Raw genomic sequence first — 23,745 nt, 5'->3', positions numbered from 1 at the left:
GTTCCAGAGGCAGAATTCCTAGATGTGACCTGCCATCATACCATCAGTTTATCAACAGAAATATTGTGAATGAGGAATGGGTAGTGAAACTTAGGTGGCTGTGAGAAGTATGGTGTAAAGAATGTTTAAAGTCATTTTGAAGCTTTTTTGTGTAAAACATTGTGGACCAGGAAAAGAACTTTAGAAATCAATCCACGTTTTTATCAACAATTAATGGAATTGTGTTAATGCTAGTGTAAAATAACCTGATCTTTTCAAGCCAACAATAGTATGGTGAGGACGTTTTGCACTTTTTGGAGTCTACTCCAAGTTTTTTCTGTGAGGATGCCATATTCCCCACTGTAGTAGATAATATATGAATGAAAGACTGCCAGGACGAGGATCAAAAGTAAATTTTTTAAGAGGTACTAAAGGAAGGTATAAAAGATGTTCTTTGTCAGCTTGAATAAGAATGATAAATATAAGCTGAAGAGGACTCAGATTTCTGACTTGAGATGGTGTGCGAGCTTGGTTTTGTGGAGGAATGCAAATGCTACTTACCAGTATGCATCTGTTCTTGGCATGTAGGGCTGCTGACATTCATATCTGTGCATAGATCGCCGCCTAGTGTTGGGTCCGGATGATTGCACATTGTTGTCCTGGAAGAGTCTTCGAAGTATCACGAGATAGGTGGCTCCTCCCCTGGACTACAGTGCGCATGGGCATCGCCTCCATCCCCAGATTGTTTTTAGCCATTGGCAGAGATGGAGTGAAGTATGTGAGTGATGACCATGCTATGAGCATATATATATATATGAATACTGCAGCTGCTACAGGCGCCGGGGAGGAGGGCGGGCGATATGAATGTCAGCAGCCCTACATGCCAAGAACAGATGCATACTGGTAAGTAGCATTTGCAGTTCGAGGCATGTGGGCTGCTGAATTCATATCTGTGCATAGAATGCATAGCAGTCCCTCCATTAGCGGCGGCCGCCCGTGCCAGCTGCAGCAGTTTGGAAAAGTGTCTTGAGAACAGCCTGCCCTACAGCTGCCTGCTGTTTGGAGTGCACGTCTACACAGTAATGTTTAGTGAAAGTATGTGTGGTAGACCATGTGGCTGCTCTACAAATATCTTCTAAGGGAATGTTACCTAGGAAAGCCATAGAGGCCCCCAACTTCCTGGTGGAGTGGGCTCTTGGTGGGATAGTGAGAGTGCGTTTAGCTTTAGCGTAACAGATTTGAATGCACTTCACGATCCACCTAGCGATCCCAGCTTTGGAGATAGCGTTTCCCTTGTGGTGTGTGGCAAAAGCAACGAAAAGCTGCTTGGTTTTGCGAAAATCTTTTGTCCTGTCCACGTAGTACATCAAGGCTCTTTTAACGTCAAGGGTGTGGAGCATCCGCTCCGCCAGCGTCTCTGGGTTTTGGAAAAACACTGGCAACTCAATTGTCTGGTTCATATGGAATTGAGATACAACCTTGGGTAAGAATTTAGGATTAGTGCGGAGCACAACCCTGTTAGCATGAACTTGGAAGAAAGGTTCTTGGATGGTGAGCGCCTGCAACTCGCTAACCCTCCGTAGCGATGTAATTGCTACTAAGAAACCAACCTTCCAAGTCAGAAACTGAAGCTCACAAGAGTGCAGTGGCTCGAAGGGAGGACCCATCAGTCTTGTAAGAACCACATTGAGGTTCCATTCTGGAGCTGGTGGGGTCCTTGGCGGAATGACTCTCTTGAGTCCTTCCAGAAAAGCCTTGATAGCAGGGACCTTAAAAAGTGACAGGTGTTGCCTATTCTGGAGGTATGCTGCCATAGCAGACAGGTGAATGCGGATGGAAGAGTACGCTAAATTGCATTGGTACAGGTGGAACAGGTAACAAATGATGTTTTGAATGGAGGCATCTAGCGGGTCAATATTGTGGTTAACACAGTAAATGACAAACCTCTTCCATTTAGCCGCATAACAAGCTCTAGTAGTGGGCTTCCTTGCCTCCCGAATGATGTTCATGCAATCGGGAGGAAGATTGAGGTAGCCAAACTCTAGGACTTCAGGAGCCAGATCGCCAGGTTGAGCTGTTGCGGATCTGGGTGCTGAATGTCGCCATGGTTCTGCGTCAGAAGGCTGGGAGTGAGATGAAGCCTTTGATGCGGTACCGCGGAGAGTTCCAGAAACGTGGTGTACCACGGCTGGCGAGCCCACGTTGGAGCAACCAGGATGAGAGTCATCGAGTGCTGCCTGAGCTTGCGTGCCACCAGCGGTATCAGAGGTGCTGGGGGAAAAGCGTACGCAAATCTGCCTGACCAGTTCATCCACATCGCATTGCCCTGTGATTGCGGGTGTGGGAACCTGGCGGCGAAGCTTTGGCATTTTGCGTTCTCCTTTGTGGCGAACAGGTCTATCTCTGGATGACCCCACCTTTGGAAGTACGGTTGGAGTACTGATGGGTGTATCTCCCACTTGTGCATTTGATGGCTGTGCCTGCTGAGCAGGTCCGCCATCTGGTTGTCCCGGCCCGGGAGATGCTCTGCCATGAGGAAGATGTTCCTCTGAATGGCCCACTTCCACATGCTCTGAGCCAGATGAGACAGCTGCGGAGAGTGTGTGCCTCCCTGCTTCTGAATGTAGTACATGGCTGTCATGTTGTCCGTCCGGATCAACACGACTTTGTTGCACAGATGTACTTTGAACGCCTTTAAGGCCATGAAGATTGCCATCAGTTCCAACACATTGATGTGCATCTTCCGTTGCTGTAGTGTCCATAGTCCCTGCACCGTGTACTGGAGTACATGCGCTCCCCATCCCTGGAGAGAAGCGTCCGTAGTCAGGATAATCTGTGGCACAGGCTCCTGGAACGGTCGGCCCTTGCAAAGGTTTTGTGGATTCCACCAATGCAGAGAGTTGTATGCCCGACCGCTCACCAACACTAGGTCTGTCAGTTGCCCATGAGCCTGAGTCCACTGACGTGCTAGGCACTCCTGAAGCGGACGCATATGTAGTCTCGCGTGCGGGACGATGGAGATGCAGGAGGCCATCATGCTTATCAACTGCATGAACACCTTCGCTGGAAGCGAGTGCTGAGGTCTGAATCGTTGGATCAGCGTTTGGATACTGGCGATTCTCACTGAATTTGGCTGCGCAGTGGCTGCCAGAGTGTCTATTGTCGCGCCCAGATACTGCCGTATATGGGCGGGTTGGAGATGGGATTTTGGATAGTTCAGCGAGAATCCCAGATCGTGCAGGAGATGAATGGTGCGGGACACGTGGTCGACGCACTGCTGTTCTGACTTTGCCCGAATGAGCCAGTCGTCCAGATAGGGATAGACGTGGACGTTCTGGCGTCGTAGATGCGCCGCCACAGTCTCCAGACACTTTGTAAAGACTCTTGGCGCTGTGGTGACCCCGAACGGCAGGACCCGGAACTGGTAGTGCTGGTCTAGAATCGTGAATCTGAGATACTTCCTGTGGGAAGGATGCAAGGGGATATGGAAGTATGCATCTTTTAGATCCAACGTAGCCAGGAAGTCCCCCTGTTGGAGCAGAGGGAGTACCTGCTGCAACATGAGCATATGGAAGTGCTCCGAGAGAATGTACCGGTTGAGGGGCCTGAGGTCCAGGATGGGCCGTAGGGATCCGTCCTTTTTGGGGATTAGAAAGTACAGAGAGTAAACCCCTGTTCCCCTTTCTTGTAGTGGGACGAGCTCTATTGCTCCTTTTTGCAGCATGACTTGAACTTCCTGCTGCAACAAGTGCAAATGCTCGCCGGACATAGGACGGCTTCTTGGAGGAATGTTTGGTGGAGTGGAAGTAAGTTCCAGACAGTAACCGTACTGGACAAGAGATTTGACCCACCTGTCCGTGGTGATGGATCTCCACACGGGCAGGAACTGCTGGAGTCTCCCCCCGACTGGTGTTGTGTGGTCGGGGGGCAGTGACAAGACGTCACTGCTTGTTGGCGGCGGTGGACCTGGAGCTGTTGTTTCCACGTCCCCTGCCCTTGAGATTGTTGCCTCTGTAGCCACCTCTACCCTTGTTGGTGTATGAGGATTGGGTATTGCTCTTGTAGTACTGGGTTGACTGCGATGCCTGACCCCTTGAGGTGCCTCTGGTATTGGAGCGGCGAAAGGAACCACCCCGAAACTGCTGAGACTGGAGGGCCCCCATTGACTTAGCAGTGTCTGTATCTTTTTTCATTTTTTCAAGCGTCGCATCAACCTCGGGACCAAACAAATGGTCAGGATTAACCGTCTGGTTGAGGATGGTTGTTTGTATATCAGGTTTAAACCCTGAGATCCGAAGCCATGCATGCCTTCTGAGCAACACACTGGTGTTGATTGCCCTGGAGGCCGTATCAGCCACATCTAGCGCACATTTGATGGAAGCGTTTGTAATGAGCTTTCCCTCTTGAATTAACATTTCCCCTGCCTCCTTGTATTGGTCAGGCAAGTGCTGGAGCAGTGCTTCTAGGGTGTCGTAATGAGCCCTATCGTATCGTGCGAGTAGGGCCTGCGTGTTTGAGATGCGCCAAATGTTTGCTGCTTGTGCGGCAATCCGTTTCCCTGAGGCCTCAAATATTTTCGACTCTTTGTCTGGGGGAGGAGCGTCACCAGTTGTCTGTGAGTTCGCCCTCTTGCGAGCGTTGGATACCACCAAAGAGTCCAGTGGCAAGTGTCCCTTGATATATGTTGGATCCGAGGGCGCTGCCTTATATTTCTTATCAATGCGTGGATTGATGACACGCGCCCGAGTGGGCTCCTTGAAGACCTCCTGCGCGTGCTTGAGCACTCCTTTGAGCATTGGCAGAGTCTTGATTGACTTTTCAGCCACTGAGAAATTGTCAAATAAAAAGTCCACATCCACAGGGTCGGAGTGCAGCTCGACATCATGGTTAGCTGCAGCTCTCTCGATCAAAGCGTTGAAGGCTGCAGAGTCCTCCGTCGGCGATGTTTTCGCCGCAAAGAGCTGCGGTTCTTGACCCGACTGCGGGTCCTCGGGGTCGCCTCCGGCAGTCCAAGGTTCATGTTCCTCCTCCGGATCCGAGTACGCTGGATAGTTGTACTCGACCTCCTCTTCGTCACCATCACCTGCGGTAGAAGGAGTCGGTGAACGCGGCAAGTCTTTTGGAGACGCCGGCTCCATAGGTGCTGAAGTACCCGCAGAGCCCTTCTTGTTCTTGAGAGGAATGCGAAAAGGTTCCAACGGCTCCGTGGTGATTTTTCTTTTGAGGAGGGACAGTTTCCCGGTATTGGCGTCGATGATGACCTCACGACGCTCTTCCTCCGCAAGTGGCTGGAGCCGAGGCGTTGGCACTATTGAAGACGCTTTGGGCGTCGACACCTCCTTCGAGGGCACGCCTGCCCCATGCTTCGAAGCGAAAGCCTTCGGCGTCGACTTCGGCGGCAGGGTGAAGCGGATAGGCGTTTGCGCCTTTGACGGCTTCAGTGCGGGCTCCGACACCCCCTCTTCCTGTTCGGGAAGGACAGATACCTTCCGAATCCGTTGCAAGGACTCCTCGACCTTCTTCGAAAGGGCTGGGGAGGGCTTGACCGGCTCGGGCGACTTCCCCTTCTTGGGAGTGGTGTTGGCGAGAGGTCCCGTCTTCGGAGCCGACGCTGCACCGTCCTTGGCCCCGACGGCCGGAGCCGGCGCAGCCAGAGCCTTGGGATCGCCTTGACGCTTCTTCGAAGCCTTTTTCGTGTTATCGACCGCGACCATCTTCGGCGCCGACGCAGCTGCGTCGGTCGACTTCGCCTTTGGCATCGACCCCGAGGCCATCGGGTCGGCCATCTTGGCGTGACTCTCCATGTCGGCCATTTTGGTTTTCTTAGGCTTTGACACCTCCAGAGCCTTAAGAACAGCTTTCACTTTCGGTTTTGGAGCCGGAGCTGCAGATCCCGAAGGCTTCACTTTCGTTTTCGGAAACGTGAGTGGCACTTCCAAAATGTCCGTGGCCGGGCCCGGAGGTGGGGCTGCTGGACTAGGAACGAGGTCTTGGGTAAGGCCCGAAGGCGATCCCTCGACCCGGGCCGCAGGAAGGGGGTCGACCCCTGAGTCAATTTGGGGATGCTCTTCTTCCGAGCTATCCCCCACGGTGGCAATGGCCCCATCGTCGTCCCCTACCTCGTCGCCGGCTTCGTCAAACTCCTCGTCTCCTGCGTCGTAGGCCTCCTCCTCGGACGCAGGGCTAGAGTCAGAAACCTGTTGGACATCGTCGTCTCCGACGTCTTCTTCGAAGATGTCGTCCGGCGGGGGCGCAGACATCTGGGCCTGGAGTCTCGCAGCGCGACGAATCTTGAGGGTCTTTTTGCACCGGAACCTGGAGCAGGCCATACACCTGGCCTCGTCATGGTCCGGCGACAGACAAGTGTTGCACACTGGGTGCACGTCGAGGTGCGAGTATTTCGAGTTGCACACCGGGCACCGTTTAAACGGCGTCCGTTCCATGTCTGGAGCGTCGTGTAGGCCCGTCCGCGCCGACAGCACGCGGAAGGGCAGCAAGAGTTCGGAGCTGAAGTAACAGTAAGACCCGAACGAAAACGATACCGGCGCCAACCTAAAGACCTTTTGGTCTCAAGTAAAGAGAGTTAACAACTATCGGTTCCGACAGAGGGAACCGACACACATCCGAACCCAATGGCGGAAAAAAACAATCTGGGGATGGAGGCGATGCCCATGCGCACTGTAGTCCAGGGGAGGAGCCACCTATCTCGTGATACTTCGAAGACTCTTCCAGGACAACAATGTGCAATCATCCGGACCCAACACTAGGCGGCGATCTATGCACAGATATGAATTCAGCAGCCAACATGCCTCGAACACACAAAAACTATTAAATTAATTTAAGGCTAGTGCACAGATCTTCAGGACCAACAATCTGGATCTCATTTTTTTAATATTTAAGCAAAGCCAATTCTATGTCAGGGCCGGAGGCTTTTCTTTCTTTACTTGTATTACTCCAGCAGCCATTAACAAAACACAACAAAACTACATTTCCCATGAACCCATAGGAAAAATGTAGATAGAAAAAAGTTCAACATATTGTCCAATCCTGGGTCAGGTTGGCCTGTGACCTTCCCCTGAGGACGATCTAGCCTCCTCTTTCTTCACTGCTCCAGCAGCATTGAGAGAAGTAACATTTTTCTTCTCCGTCTTTATGTACAATTTTCTGTATAATGAGCAAGGTTTATTATAATCAAGCCCGCGCAAGCATTGAAAGATAAGCTGTGTACTTGATTGTGTACTTTTTGGCCTTGCACAGCTTGGGTATTTGTTTTATGACTGCCGGAGTGCTTCTCACTCCTTCCGCTGTCTTCATTATCTGGCAGGCTCTGGCACTGTGCGGCCCTCCAGGCGCTGGGGGACCGCGTTGTCCTTCTCCTCAGTACACTTGGCACGTAATAACCCCCCCCCGCCATGCATGGCCGGCGAGTCTCATTGCCTCAGTTTACGTTGTGAGACTCGCTCGGCAGAGTTTCTGTGTGAGGCCAATTATCTCTTTGGTAACACAAGAGGGAAGATACATTGCTATGAAAAGGCAAAGCCAGTTACAGTAGAGCCACTGACTAGAGCATTACAGCTGTGCCTTGGGTAAGAAAGATTGATTACAGGGGACTTGCCCAGGCATATTAACCCTCAGTATAAGAAGAGATCTACGGTCCCAGTATTGTTTTTACTTATACCTTAAGGGTTGTTTACATTTTACAGGGAAATCCACTATTATTAACCCCTTACCAGTTAAAACTTGGTCTAAATCCTTGAACAATGGAGGATTTTGAAGACCAATATTAGGAAGAGGAGGAGGAAGTCGCATACCTACCTATAGATGATAACTTGTGTCAGGTTATGGACTCCTCCATCCTCAAGGCGGTGTCATTGGCGGTGGCGCCCTTGGAGAGGAAGATTACACAGTTAGAGGAACAGTGCCTGAAACTCCTGGACTTCAGGGAAGACAAGACGGGGACAAAAAAAATCCCTACCTCCAGGGGAGCCCTCCACTTCCGCCCCTGACACCAAGAGGAAAGGCGTTGATGATGCGGGGGTGGACACTGATGCGTTTGAGCACTTAAGAAAGGGTTTCATGGATTTTCAACCCCTTCCCCCCTCCAATTGCTCCCCAGCCCTTAGAAGACTTGGCGGGACCCTCGGGTTTTCCAGACACTGTACCTGCGGTGGATCACAATGAGTACCCCCAGACTTCTGATGGGGATGGTGACTCGGGCAGGTCATGGCGCCCAGCAAGGCCAGACCAACCTGCGGAGCCGGATGTAAGCAGCGACATGCTAAATCCGGACAATCTACTTCATCCCGGTCAGCTGAGTGGGTTCCGGCCCCTAAAGTGGCTGCATATATGGAATCTAGGCTTCGGAAACCCTTGGATAAGGTGGTTAGAAGCTGCCCAAAGGCAGAACGCCCGAGACCGGCCCTAGAGGTAAAGGTCGCCCTCACCCCTGAGGTGGACCCAAAAATGGCCACCTTCCTGGCAAAATTCACTAGGGATCCTTAAAAAAAACATTGATTGTTCCTGGAGGGATTGCCAGCATAAACTCCTGGACACGGCTGGTCCCTTAACCAAAATCCTGGACATGGCGGAAGATGCCAAGACCTCGGGCACGCTCCTCTCTCCCGAAACACTCTCCAGTTAGCCCATCATATTCCTGAGAAACGCTAATGCGGCCATTTCCACGGAACGCCGCAGATCCCGGTTAATTAAAATTGACCCTAAGCTGGGGGAATTGGCCATCTTGGAGGCTGGGCCTGTCGCGGAGGGCAATCTTTAAGGCCCAGCCCTCTATTAAACGTATCTTTACACCGCATATTTTTGGGGCAGCCGGTTCCGTCCATAAAATCAAGCCTCCAAGTCGACAGAACCTCTCCGAGGACAGTGGCAGGACGCCAACAAGTTTGGAAAGTTCTACCCTGCTAGACCACAGCAACGCCGTAGAGGAGGTAGAGGAAGAGGAAATAACAGCTACAATAGCCAATAAGGTGAGCATTCAGAGTTCAGTGCATGTAGTAATACGGGTCAGACTACGGTTTTTCTACCACAATTGGGCTTTTTTAACCTCAGACGCCTGGATGTTATACTATGCAAAGCTTTCAGATAGAGTATGTCAAGCAGCCTATCCAGCTAGTTCACCCAAGGCTGATCTCTTTTTCAGGGAGCAGAGGGATCTGATGGACCAGGAGATCTCCGATTTTTTGAGGAAGGGAGCAGTGGTCATTTCGACCCCTCATCCCCGGGGTTTCCTCAGCAACATCTTAGTGGAGAAACAGGATGGGGGCTATGGCCTATAATAAATCTCAAAGATTTCCACGGGTGCTAATCTATCGCCACTTCATGATGGAGGGCTTCCACCTTTTCAGGGATCTCCTCCAAACCGGGAATTGAATGATCCGCCTGGACTTCGAGGATGCACAACTCCTAATCCCGATTTTTTCCCCTCACAGGAGTTTTCTTCAGTTCCAATAGAACTCGCAGACATTCAAATTTACGTCCTTTCCTTTCATGCTGACCTCCGCTCTGTGGTGCTTCACAAAGCTAATGAAACTGGTGTTGGAGCGCCTCAGATCGGAGGGGATAAGGATGATTGTTTATTTGGACAGCATACTCTTGATGAATCAATGCCCCCAGCGCCTGTTGGCCCAACTATAACAGACGGTCAATCTCTTTGAGTCCCTGGGTTTGTGATCAACGATTCCAAATCAGATCTCATACCTGGTCAGAAGATACAATTCTTGAGTTTTCTAGTGGACTCAGTTGAGGCTACTCTAAGCCTTCCTTCTCGCAAACTAGCAAAGATCAGACACGAGCTGCGACACTCTAGCCAAGCCCGTAATATCTCTTCGCCAACTTGCAAGGGTAGTGGGTCTCTTGTCGTCGTCCATACAGGCCATATTTCCGGGCCCCTTGCACTACAGGGCCCAACAGCCGCTCAAAGCCACACATCTTCGCAGGAACCTTGCTTACTCACAGTTCATTCCCCTCTCGGAGAAGGCCAAATTGGAGCTGCGGTGGTGGATGTCACACATGGAGGCATGGAACGGCTGGGAGATCTTCGGGTGGCAACCCTACCTAGTGAGAGTCCGATGCAAGTGGTTCAGGCTGGGGCGCCCGCTGTGGGGCTATTTCTACCGGAGGAAAATGGTCCTCCGCAAAGCAAGACCTTCATATCAACTGCTTAGGGGTGATGGCGGGCTCCTTCGTGGTAAAATGCTGGACCAAGGACAAGGTCAAATGTTGTGTCCTTCTCAAAATGGAAAACGTAGCAGCGATACGTTACATCAACCATTTAGGGGGGACAAGATCCAGGGCACGATTGGATCTAGCACAAGACCTCTGGATGTTCGGTCTATCCAATCAGATTTCCCTTTCGGCGAAGCACCTTACGGGGACATCCATTCGGGTTGCGAATTGGTGCTCCCGCCATTGGAAGGACACAAGCCTATGGCGACTACATCTAGGAGCATTTCACAAACTCCAATCCCTCTGGGGCCTCTTCTCGATAAACCTCTTTGCCTCTCGACTGGACACCCAATTGGAGAGTTATTACAGCTGGCGCCCAGGTCCGAAAGCCTTAGCGACAGATGGGTTCCTGCACAACTGGGGTATGGAGCAGGGCTACGCTTTTCCACCCTTTGCAATTATAATGAGGGTGTCATCACAGATGAGAAGACAACTAGTGGATCTGGTAATGATAACCCCAATAAGGAGGTCAGAAGCTTGATTTCCAGTTCCGATGGAACTTTCTTGGGATTTTCCAATCAGTCTACCCCAGTTTCGGGATCTCTTTAGAGATCCACAGGGAAATCCCAATCACATCCTGCTCACTGGAGGCCTTCAACTGATGGCCTGGCGGGTTACAGGTGACGTTGGATGTGCCAGGCCTTTTGGAGGACACTGCCTCATTACTCGCAAAATCCTAGGCAGAGAGCACTAAGAAGAGATACCACTCCGCCTGGTCTAGATGTGGGAAGTTAGTGTCTTCGACAACAAGTTGATCCAATGGAGGCGGACGTAGTCTATATGCTTAATTTGTTTGCATCTCTGGCCAAAGAAGGTTTGGCCTGCAAGTCAGTTAATACCTTCCAGGCCATCAGAACCTCAGTACTCTACCCTTTGGGATGTCAAAGTCTTGAACCTGTTTAGATCTTGGCCATTGAATAAGTATCTTTCTAGAAAACAGATGTTCGTGAAATTGGCAACCCTTTTATGTCTAATATCTTGCCGCAGAGTTTCTGATATACATGCCTTAGACCTTTTGGGCTGAAATTCACTCTGGAGGGGGTTTCTTTTCACATTTCCAGGAGGACAAAATGTAATTCAAGGTCAGTGTCTTATCCTGCTTTCCTGGATGTCCCAAAGTTGTGTGGTCAGAACATTGAAAGCCTACAAAGTAGCGACAGTCGGCATACGCCCTAAGGGCGTCAAACAATTGTTTATAGACCTTACTAAACCACACGGGGAAGTTTCCTCACCTACGATTGCCAGATGGGTTCGCTGGGTTATGCAGGGTGCAGGAATAGACACCTCTCTCTTTGGAGCTCATTCGGTCCAGGGTGCAATGGCATTGAAAGCTTTTACTTTGGGAGCATGGTTGGAAGCTATCCTGAATGCTGCTGGTTGGTCCTCAGACTCCATCTTCAAGAGATTTTACTTCAACCCAGTGCCCTCACTGCCGTTTCTGGTGGTAGATGAGCTTTAAACTAGCCTAATCCAAAGCCTTCAGTCTCGACCTAGAATGAAAAATGTTCTAGCCATCGTAAAGGAAAGTTTTCAATTCTATTAAGGACGCAGAGGCGAGGATTAACCCACCCGATTGTGAAACCCTCCCAGAACATCCTCGTTCCTGTGGTGAGTAACTAAATTTTGTGTTCTCCTAAAGCATTATTCTTTCTGGTTCTATGCTTCTTGTGGAATCGAGTTATTGAAAATATGTTCAAGTTGTTCCATATTGCGGCATCTCAATCCCATTTTTTGTTTGAGCTAGGTTCGGACGTCAATAAACAGGAATAATGCGAAGACTGTCAAGCTGCGGTCGCACAAAGAAAGAGGAGGATAAAGCGTCCTCAGGAATAGGTTACAGACCATCCTGGCCCAGGATTGGACAATAGGTTGAACTTTTTTCTATCTCCATTTTTCCCATGGGCTCATGGGAAATGTTTTGTTGTGTTTGGTTAAAGGTTGCTGGAGTAATAAAAGTAAAGAAAGAACAGCCTAATCCTCGCCTCCACGTCCTTAATAACATTGAAACTTTACGTTACGATAGCTAGGAAATTTTTCATTATTAGCCACCTATTGCGGCACATGTAAGAGGCAATAACTGCTTTCCAGACCCAGGCAGACATGGGTGTCACTGACATATATATATATGATAGACATCAACCAGTAAAGCCAGTTTTAGTTTGTTATCTTATGAAAACTATCGAAATAGATTGGTACTAATATATATTGGTGGGCACAGTAAGGTCTACGGAGTGTTAGTGCACTGTCGTATGATTAAGAAGTCGTTCAAAGGCACCAGGAAGATTAGAGTATTGCAATGAGGATACTGTAAAAGGACAATATGTTTTCAGAAGGCTTTATAGATGTAGCCAGTAGTTTGGTAAGGGCAGCTTTAGTCCCATATTGATAGACCCAAAAAAGTGGTTTAAAGATTTATCAATTTCTCTAATTCAGGACTGGAAGTCTGACTCAAAGAAAGTTTGACTCAATCTCTACAGGACTGAAGGCCCTTCATTAGTGTCCAGTCCAACAAAGGGCCACTTTTAAAGTATTACGTTTAGTTCATAAAACACTATATGGATCTAAACATAGCCCTTTTCCAAAAGATTTTCCTTATAATGCCCAATGAATGCCCATGCTGAGCCAAGGCAGTTTTGATATGTGTTCCCAGGTTCAGGAACGGAACGTGGCTCTTTCCAGAATTATGTAGACAAATTTGTTTTGTCAGTCACCTCTTTTTAAACTAAAGTGTCAAAATACCCAAAGATGAAGGTTTGAGATCTGTAAATTTCACAAACATACAAAAGTATGCTTTAGTAGCTCTGAGCACTGCTGATTTGTATCCCCATATGCTAATCAAATGGAAGGGGGAGAAGGAAAGTGCTGATCCCTCAGTTTCCTTAGGTAATTACAAATAATCAAGAGGGAGGGATCACTTGTCCTGCGTGAACCAGGGTATGCAGGAGATCGAACAACGGTGTCTCCAAATTAAACCCTCATGCACGTGTAGGGTAGCGTGGTAAGCGGTATATCTTGATTCTCCGCTTTTCTGACACGTGTGTGCATAATCATCGGGTTTTCGGTATGCAGCCTCCACCAGGAGGATCTTACCCTCGGTAAAAACAGTAGTGACCCAGTGATGTGGAGGGAGTGTAGGACGATAAAAATCCCCCGGAGACCCAGTAGTCGGAATTTTATTAAGTCTGGGTTCGGGTGGATCCCATTAGGGGAATGCTCCAGTAGTGTGCGCTCTATTGAAAAAGTTACGTTTTCAGGACGCACTAGCATTCAAAATAATTTAAAATGGCCAACATGTTTCAGCCCTCTATGCCGTGAATCGGACTTTAGGGCTTTCTTCAGGACCCGTGGTGAAAGGTGATAGTGATGCTCGACTACTATATTTATAGCAAGCAGGTGTGTAGAAAAAAGGGAAATTATCAACCTGTTTCTTTGTTCTCGAGGTCACGATGTACCTATAGTTCAAACATAATGATAAAAGACATACACAGAAAACACAATAAAATACAGAAAAAAGGGGTAAGGGAGACACATAATGTAGTGAATTCACTACTAGACAATGCAGGTTGTTGCAACTTAAAATAGCAATACTTCGTAACCCCCAGTGATTGGCAGTGTCAACTCTCTCTTTCTCCAACAGGCTAGTACATGCAAAAAGTGGTTGATAATTTCCCTTTTTTCTACACACCTGCTTGCTATAAATATAGTAGTCGAGCATCACTATCACCTTTCACCACGGGTCCTGAAGAAAGCCCTAAAGTCCGATTCACGGCATAGAGGGCTGAAACATGTTGGCCATTTTAAATTATTTTGAATGCTAGTGCGTCCTGAAAACTTAACTTTTTCAATAGAGCGCACACTACTGGAGCATTCCCCTAATGGGATCCACCCGAACCCAGACTTAATAAAATTCCGACTACTGGGTCTCCGGGGGATTTTTATCGTCCTACACTCCCTCCACATCACTGGGTCACTACTGTTTTTACCGAGGGTAAGATCCTCCTGGTGGAGGCTGCATACCGAAAACCTGATGATTATGCACACACGTGTCAGAAAAGCGGAGAATCAAGATATACCGCTTACCACGCTACCCTACACGTGCATGAGGGTTTAATTTGGAGACACCGTTGTTCGATCTCCTGCATACCCTGGTTCACGCAGGACAAGTGATCCCTCCCTCTTGATTATTTTTGATTTGTATCCCCAGTCATGAAAACACCACATTTCTAGCAAGTTAAGGCTGCAATTTCTTTTGTATCTCCTCCTTTTCAGGGCTCTTAGTGTTTATAAAACCGGACAGCTTTAGAAAAATATTTATCGTGTTGTACCTTAGACTGGTAGATTTTTCTTGTGAAGGAGAAGAGGCAGCCTCGTCATGGTCAGCGGTGATGATTTGGAAGCAGAGGTAAAGGATTCTGGATGGTAATTCTAGTAAGGGGGCATTAAAGATCTAATCTGCATGGACAAGGTTTACATTTCTTGTCTAAAGAAACAGGAGAGGTAAGTAGCTTGAAGGACTTCTTTGAGGGAAAAAGATTTTATGTTTACCACCTACAATTGTTCATTACAAACCTCCAAAAGCAAGTGATGAGAGACTCCAAAGCCACTTTAAAATCATGGCTACAGTCCTGCAAAATCAGTCTATGCATACATACGTACAGAGTTCCTAGAGTATGATCCCTGCTACTTTGGCCATGATCCCTTAAAGAGTAATCAGTGGAAAAAATCTAGACAGAATCATGTACATTTCTTTAAAAGTCTAAACCCACGAACAATATTAAACAGGACGGTGAGTAGATTTGGTCATGTCTACGAAGTCATGGGTTAATGTCCTAATGGAGTGAATTGGAACTAGAGAATCCCAAGCGCTCATATAATTTTGTATTAGTTGTTTTAAAAAAAGGTATTTTAAGTTGCGGTGCTTGGGGGGGGGGGGGGGGGCAAAAAGAATTAAAGACAAAGATCTGAAAATAATACATTGTTCTTTTGTTTTAATACTATGTGAATTTCTTTGTTACACTTGATGCATGCGTGAGCCAAGGACTGTTGTCAGATTTATGTCTACTTAGTCAGCCTATGACACTGCAGATGATACTTCTGCCATTTATTTCAAAGTGCAACTGAATATAATGTAGATGTATTCCTACCTGCAAGTAGATCAGGACATGCTTCTTGCAGTCATCCTTTCAAGCTCAGCACCTTCAGACACTATTAATGCAAAAAGAAATGATGTACAGTACAGGTTTATCATATTTTGAACTCAAAATGTGGACTAGATGGGTAAAAAGACAGTGGGACCTTACACAGGCATTAATATTTATTTATAAAACAGTTTACATAGAAAGCTCTACATACTGAGTTATCAGCTAACAGTTACCCACATCAATGATACACGTAATTGGCTTCAAAAGAAAGGAAGGATTCCTGCTGAGGCCTTACCTGTGTACACAAATCTCAGCAGTGGAAACCAGTACTCCATGGTATTCATGACTACGAAGGCCCACCAGCTAAAATAGTAATTTCTGCATCCAACTATTGAAAAATGCATTCACTGCAACAAATTATATGGCAATGGCCGATGACGAATGCCAAGCTAATCCACATTATGCATTGCATTCTTTCAAGGTGACGAAGTCCTCCTGGGGGATGACTTGGAATGAAAGGTGGTAATAATAAATTCAAGGTCTTTTGTGCCACTCTTCATGTTAGGGGACAGATTACAGGCGAGACTGGCATAAGTGTCTGGTAAAGCCTAATATGGTCAGGCTTAGACTTAGTGAGACAGAGCTGATAGGGGTAACAGTACTGTTTAAGACAGCAATATTCTTTGCTCTCTCCCCTACCTTGTGAATGTACTCACCTTTGAGATAAGTGAAGAAATCGCTTCTCTGGGGACGTCCATCACATTGCAGTGTATTTGTCCTTTTTGCCGCTCTGGACATCTGGGGCTAGAAATAGTGACACAGGGGCGCAAAGGTCATGTGCACCGCAGGGCATTGTAGTTATAGTATTACAGAACGAGAGGCTGACGCTTCCACTGCGACTTCTGTAATACAGATAGTACAGGCATACATGTAGTGCCAGCTATATCTTAAGATCGCGGTTCCTCATCGGCGTGATGTGTGGCCACGTGCAAATGAGGGAAATACTTTGCCTCTATGCCCGCGTCATATTATGGAGTCCATAAATATGGAGGCGTGCTGAATGTGCACCACAACATGGTGGCGCAAGGTGGGACACACTTTCACTCCACCTGCCTACAGGATGATCTCTTTACCCGCTTTGAAGTACACAGAAAAAAGATGTAGCGGCTGTCTCAAGCAGTCACTCCGTCTATACTAATGCGCAACCCCTATGGCAACCTAGAGGTTATCACTGCCTTAGCAGCAGCAAATTATCAGAAATGGGGCGTGCGGTCACCGTTTGCGCCCTGTGCACTGTAGTAAGTACAAACGAGGTCCAACAGGTATGTACTTGTAGAAATCAGCTTTAATGCAGCACAGAGCAAGTAGGACCATCCCCCATCTGACCAGAGCTCCAACTGCCAACAAGGCACATGAGAACTCCAGAACCAGGAACCCCCACAACGATCTAGAGTGCCAGCCTAAGAAGAAAGCTAAGCACTGTACAACATATCTTCCCCCCTTAACAAGGAAAAGAAAACAAAAATAAAATAAAGAAACAACAAGATCAATGTACATAGTCATCCAGATAAGTGGGTGGACGCCGAGAACGAGGACTCCTCAACCTAGCCTCTTTTTTTTTTTTTTTAATATTTTTATTGAGAGTTCATACCGGTAAATACATATTCATAGAAACATACGTAAATACATAGTTAGAAGCATTACATTATTAAATCAAACGTAAAAGGCGTAAAGAGTACTATACAGTAGAGAGTCAGTTGACATGTTAAATATGTTAAATATCTAAACAGCCAGTAAATCATTCGCTTGTAGTTTTGCTGTCCTCCAAGTGGCCACTGGGGCCCAAAGTCGCTTGCCTATATCCCTTAGCTTTACTCCTTTTACCTCATATAATGCTTCCTCAATATTATGTATACCCAGCATTCTGCACAACCACATTTGGAAAGTTGGGGCTTCTGTATCCTTCCAGGCTGCGCAGATTAAAATCCTGAGGACTGCTACGGAAATGAAAACTAAAGCTTCAGCCTCCATACTCATATCTAGTTTCACATCACAACCAATTATTATCAGAGTTGGGGATAGATTAATTTTAACGTCGATTAGCCCCTCTAAAAAGCGTGTTATCTCGGTTTTAATAGTTTTTAATTTTTCACAGCCATAGAACATGTGTATGCTGTACCATTACCACATCTGGGGCAGTTGCTATCTGTCGCTTTCCCCCAGGAGAATAATTTTTCGGGCGTATAGTATAAATTAAATAGAGTTTTGAAATGTTGGGCCCTGAGATTCGAGGAACGCAGAAACTTCTTATCCATAGCTAACGCTTTATCAAGGTCTACTTTGGGATCTCCCAATTTTTTGGACCATGTAGTTTCAATTTTCCCAATATCGTCGATTGATACGTCGGTAAATATTTTATAAATATCTCTAATTCTATGACCACCTGACTTCAAATACTCAATTAGTTCGAATTTCCCAAGCTGAGTGATGTATGGCCTAATTGCTTTAATTCTATTTACTATCTGTAGGTATTTGAACTCTTGATAGCCTTGTAGTGAATAATGGTATGTGAGTTCTTCTAGCGTTCTGCATTGATCTCTGATCATTATTTGCCCCAGCTCCACAATGCCATGACTCTCCCAATGTCGCCACGTTCCATCGCTACTAAGACTTGGAAAGAGCGTTGAGTTCCAAAGTGGTGTGCGATAATGCATAGTGGGTATATCTAGAACTTTTTTAACAGATTTCCACATGGACCATATACCTTCCAACGTCTTATATCCAATTTCCATGTAATATCTCCTCTGGGTTCTCCTTAATAGAAGCCCTACGGCTTCACTTCCCACCAATAGCTGATAAATTGATGGTATCTCCGCCTGCCTGAGAGTTGGGCCCCCCGGATGGAGTAGGATAGCCGTGTCTACAAGGAGGCATGCAAAATGATAGCTTTTAATATCTGGCAATCCCAACCCACCTCTATCTTGTGGTAATGCCATATATCTATTTGACCGCCGTATTTTGCCATATTGCCATAAAAATTTCATGAAAATGGACTCAATCTTCTTAATAATTTTCTCGTCAATTTTGAATGGGATTGACCTTAATTTATAAAGCACCTTGGGAAACATTGTCATTTTTATGACATTGGCCCTCCCAATCAGTGACAACTTTAATGAGTCCATTCTTTTTAGATCTGTTTCCATAGATTTGAGAAGAGGGGTGTAATTATCGTCAATTATTTTACCTGGTTCTGCATTTATTGTTATACCCAGGTAAACTACAGATTCTACATACCTTCCATCCACCTTGGCAATTTTTCTAGAACAGAGTACCTGTGTTTTATCCACATTTAGTCGGTAGCCAGACACATCTCCAAACTGACTGGTTATGTTAACTACCTCCCTCATAGCTAGCTCTGGATCTTTTGTAATGACTGCTAGATCATCCGCATAGGCGAGAAGTTTGGTATGAAACCCATTAGATAATACTGGTTTAATAAGCGCACTGTTCATTAATTGTGTAATTAAAGGGTCTATGTAAAGCGCGAACAGGATTGGAGAGCATGGGCAGCCCTGTCTTGTACCCCTTGTTATGTTGATCCTATCTGATCTTTCCCCCATTAATTGAATTCTTGCGATAGGCGATGAGTACCTAGCCTGGATGGCTTGACAAAATCTAGGGCCAAATCCCCTTGCCTCCATAACCTTCCATAGGAAACTCCATCTGACGCTATCAAATGCCTTCTCCGCATCGAGGAGGATCATTGCAACCTCCTCCCCCCTAGCAGCACCGATGTCAAATAGTGTAATAGCTCTCCTGATATGGTTTGTGGTTCCTCTTCCTGGGATAAACCCATGCTGCCAGGGGGAAACCAAGGACGCAATGATCCTTCCCATGCGGGTGGCCATGATTTTGGCATATAACTTGTTATCGCCGTTAATCAATGATATTGGTCTGTACGAGCCCGGGTTAGTCTTAGGTTTCCCTTTTTTGTGGAAGATTACTATATTAGTTGCTTGCCAGGACTCAGGTATTATTCCGGTATTCATTACACCATTGAATAGATCTAAGAGTATTGGTGTTGTTTCCTCCCTTAGACTTTTATAAAGCTCTACTGGTATAGCATCTGGGCCCGCCGCCTTTCCGCTTGCAAGTTCTTTCAGTGCTTCCAATACCTCTGACATTGTAATATCTTGTTCCAATAGTTCGATCTGGCCTGGTTTTAACTTACTACCCATGTCTAACCAGCATAAATTTGGTGCATCTCCAGCTACTTCCTCCTGATATAATTCTTGATAAAATTTCCTAAACCCCTCCAGAATTTCACCAGGTTTATCGTGTATTTGGCCCTGATATTCAATTTGTGTCACAATGTTCTTACTAGCCACCTGCCTAATTCGCAGGGCAAGAGCTCTACCTGCTTGCTCCCCAGTTTCGTAAAGGCGTGATCTCTGTGCCTGATAATTTGCTGCCGCCTTTCTTGCTAGTTGTTTCTGGATCTCAGCTTTTAGGGAGTTCACTCTATGTAGACTCTCGACAGATTGAGCACCCGTAATTATATCTTGTCTATGTTGTGTCTCTGCCTGACTTAGTTTTCCCATCAATGCTTCCCTTTCCCTGTTAGCCTTTTTCCATATGTTGGTGGTATAGCTTATAGTCTCTCCTCTTATTCCTGCTTTAAAGCTATCCCACACAACTCCCCTTGATGCACTATACCTATTAGCGTCAAAAAAGGACTGGGACCAGATTTTCATATGTGTGATATAGTCGGCATCCGCTAATAGTTTTTTATCAAACGACCAAGGTCTAGGAACCTTGTATGGTTTATTGATGGCCATATTTAAAACTAGGGGATTGTGATCAGACATAATTTTCGGAAGCTTATTTATTTGTACACTCCTAAGTAGGGTAGACGAGATCATGAAATAATCCAGTTTCGAGTATTTATTAAAAGGATGTGAAAAATAGGTAAACCCGGGATCTCCGGTCAGTAAATTTCCCCAAACATCATCTAAGCCGTGTGACTGCATCATTGACGTAATTGCTCTAAACACCCTTGGCTTCCTACCTATGTATGCGCTGCCATCCGTAAAATTTGCAGAGATGTTAAAATCGCCGCATACTACTATCGGGGTATGCCAATCACTTAATTCATTTTCAATTTTGCTAAAGATTTCTGGCTCGTCTGTATTGGATCCGTATATTGTGCAGATAGTGAAACCTAAGTTCATTTCGCAAATTGCCCATCTTCCTAATGAATCCGCTTTGCACCTTTTGGCCCCCCCTAGCCCCACTTTACCAATTATGGCCACACCTCTTATCATAGAGGTCTGGGATGTACATGACAATAATTCATAGTTTTTAAAATTCAACCAATGTTTTTTGCTCCAGGGTAAGTGGGTCTCTTGTAAACATATTAAATCTAAGTTGATCATATTTAGATATTGTTCAAGCTTCCCCCTCTTTTTCCAATCATTTAATCCTCCTATGTTGAGGGATCCAATCCTTAGTTTAGACATACCTAATTTTTAAATATTTCCATAGCATCAACTTGTCCAGATAACTGATATATACACAATATACATAATAACAGCATGTCCTTTGTTTCAATTTTACCCTTTCATTCGGAATCACTTTAACAGTACGAACTCTCTTCAGTTTTCCATTTTCTCCCCCCACATCCGCCACCCACCCCACTTTCCCCCCCTCCCTTCCACACCCTCTAGCCCCCCCCCTCCTGCCCCCCCTTGAGGCAACCTGGGTTTTGACTCACCCAGCTGTTGGTGGCCGTGTGTTCCGCGCGCCTGGACCTGCCACCTGGCCTGATACTTTTTGGGCCTAGTGAGTGTCAACCTTCATAGCGCGAATCAATAGTTCGTCGGCACTAGATGCCTTATTTTATTTAGTTACCATTATCTTGTTTCATTCTTGCTTCAACCTCCTTGAGATAGACCTCTGCCTGGATTTCACTTGTGAAACTCCTTGTTGAGCCTTTGTAGATTATTTTTAACCGCGCCGGGTTTTGCAGATAGACCGTTGCTCCTAGCTTTTCGAAAGGGGAAAAAAGCTGTTGCATTCGCCATCGTCTTTCTACTGTTGCATGTGCAAAGTCTGGTCTCACAAAAAACTTAAAGCCCCTATATTCTCTTTGAGCCGTTGGTCTGGCCAAGTCATATATAGTGTCACGTACCAGAAAGTTTCCAAAGTTGACTAAAAGAGCTCTAGGATATTTTGAAGATTTCTCTAACCGTTTTGGTTGTATTAGTGGAAAGCGATGTGCTCGGCATACTTCTTTATCCATTTCCCAGGAGTTAAGTTCTGGGAAAGAAGATTTTAGTAGATTGATCATGTAGTTCCTTGGATCGCTCCCTTCCGAGCCCTCGGGAATCCCAAGAAAGCGAAGATTATTCCTCCTTGTTCTATTTTCTTGGTCCTCAGCTTTCATCATCAAGTCCTTAATTATTCCCTCGTGCTCCTTTGCTTGGAGTTGTAGTCTAGCGACATCTGATTCCAGGTTTTCTGCACGAGCTTCTACCGAGCACATTCTATCTGAGATTTCCTGGCATGTATTGCCAACTTTGTTGATAGCTCCTTCCAATTTTTGAATGGCGACATGATTTCTTTGGCTATCTTCCTTTACATCTTTATGAAAATTTTTGATTGAATCAAAGACTTCGCTAAGTGTAGGTTCTCTATGCTTCGGCTGTTCATCATCATCCAGGTTGTCGATGATATTCTTGTTTTTTCCCGAATCAGCATTTGTTTTGCGATAGGGGCTTTTGCGTGAGAGTTTGGTTCTCACTATTATTTGTTCTGGATTGCTCCCAGGATCTGTCGTTTCATCGTGAATTATATTTGGATGCCTTCTATGTTTATTTTTCTTTTTCCCCATTTTCTTTGGAGGTGTATAATCGTATAGTAGGGCATTCTTAGATCCAGTGTTTGCCGGTGAAGGTGCTTTTTTGTCCAGTTCCTCCTGTTTGTGTTTGTCACCAAGGTCAGTCTCTTCACTGGATTTGCTGGATTCACTGGAGATTGATATTCCTGTCTCATAGATCTCTGATTCAGAGCTATCGGAGACTTCTGCTGAGACGTATTCCTCCGTCACACGGTTTATTTTCGAGACTTCTTCTGAAGTACTGCCTTTCACCAATAGATTAGTTTTTAAGTCTGAGTCTATGTTGGGGCGAGATCCGCTTTCTTCTCTCAAATTTTCATGTTCTAGATGTTCTACTAGGACTGCTGAGACTAAAACCTCAGATGCCGCAATGATGGTCTTATTTTGTAATCCTTGTAGATCCATTGTATATGGTGCATTTTCATTAAGTGGGCTATTCTGGTGTCTCTCTTTAATTGCTGGGCTGAATATGTTTGAGATTCTAGGTTGGGAACCTGTTGAGTGCCCAGTTATGTTGGCCGTGGCTTTTAAATTTTTGATCGTCTGTAATCTTTTGGCCTTTTTCTCCAGTAGGTCAAGATTCTCTCTGCTTGTCAATTCTTTTTCTTTTTCTGCTTCTTTTACTCTCTGTTTCTCCTTGACTTTCTTTTTTAATTTCTCGGCTTCCTTGTGCAGTTTCTGTTCAATCTGTCCGGTCTCATTGTTTCTATCTTTTCCATCAGTCTTGATAGCTCTTGTTTTGCCATCATCGTTATCCTCGTCGTTATTTTCCATCGCTTTGTAACCCCTAGTTTCGGGTCGTCTCTGTGTTTCTTTTTTCTTCTGAGATCCTTGTGAATTATAACTCTCTTTGGTATTTCCTCGGTCATCTGAGTTTTCTGCCCTTTCTTGACTTTCTTGTATTTCTTCTTTTTCATGATCTTGGTCACCCTCACCCTCTACTCCTTGAGCCTGGGCCTTTGCTTTTGGTTTTGTCTCGGTTATCTTATCATTCTTTATACCAGTTTGATTCTGTTTTAAAGTTTGATTTAGATCTTGAGTATCAAGTTCGCTGGTTTTGTCACTGGTTTTATCCTTATTTTTGTTTTTATCTTTTTCTTTGATCTTCTCGATGTCTTTCTCCATAGTTGTTTTGAAAGTCTGTATAGTAATTTCCGTGATATTTACTGCGAGCAGTACTGGGTTACCTCTAGCCTTGAATCCTCCACCTCTGAACCTTGAAGTTGGTTTGAGTAAGCTTGAGAATCCAGCACACGCTCTATTTCTCCTGAGGATCTTAATATCCAGATCTGTATTCTTCCCCAATTGCAAGTCTGAACAGATCTGCTGAAAGTTGTTTCTAGCCACCAGAGAGCCCATCCGTGGCCTACCTCCCTTTACTCCCGGTGTGCTGTTGCTGTTGTATCGTATTGTATATAAATTTGAATCTCTGTTATCCCTTTTTTTTTTATTATTTATTTATTTATTTATTTTTTTCGGGGGTGA

General features: G+C 46.0%; 1 protein-coding gene across 1 annotated transcript in view; it reads right to left on the bottom strand.

Moving 5' to 3' along the window:
• The window catches only part of SLC23A2 (solute carrier family 23 member 2), a 1,215,437-nt gene that overhangs the window by 1,017,945 nt on the left and 173,747 nt on the right, over window positions 1-23,745 (bottom strand). Inside the window, exon 2 of the mRNA XM_086943514.1 lies at window positions 15,366-15,426. The gene's annotated coding sequence lies outside the window, so the exon portion shown is untranslated. The remainder of the gene's footprint in view (window positions 1-15,365; window positions 15,427-23,745) is intronic.

This window comes from Lissotriton vulgaris, chromosome 11 (genome assembly GCF_964263255.1).
Source record: "Lissotriton vulgaris chromosome 11, aLisVul1.2, whole genome shotgun sequence".
In the NCBI taxonomy this organism is placed as follows: domain Eukaryota; kingdom Metazoa; phylum Chordata; class Amphibia; order Caudata; family Salamandridae; genus Lissotriton; species Lissotriton vulgaris.
The sequence above is the reverse complement of the archived record's forward strand: the minus strand, read 5'-3'. Positions and strand labels throughout refer to the sequence as shown.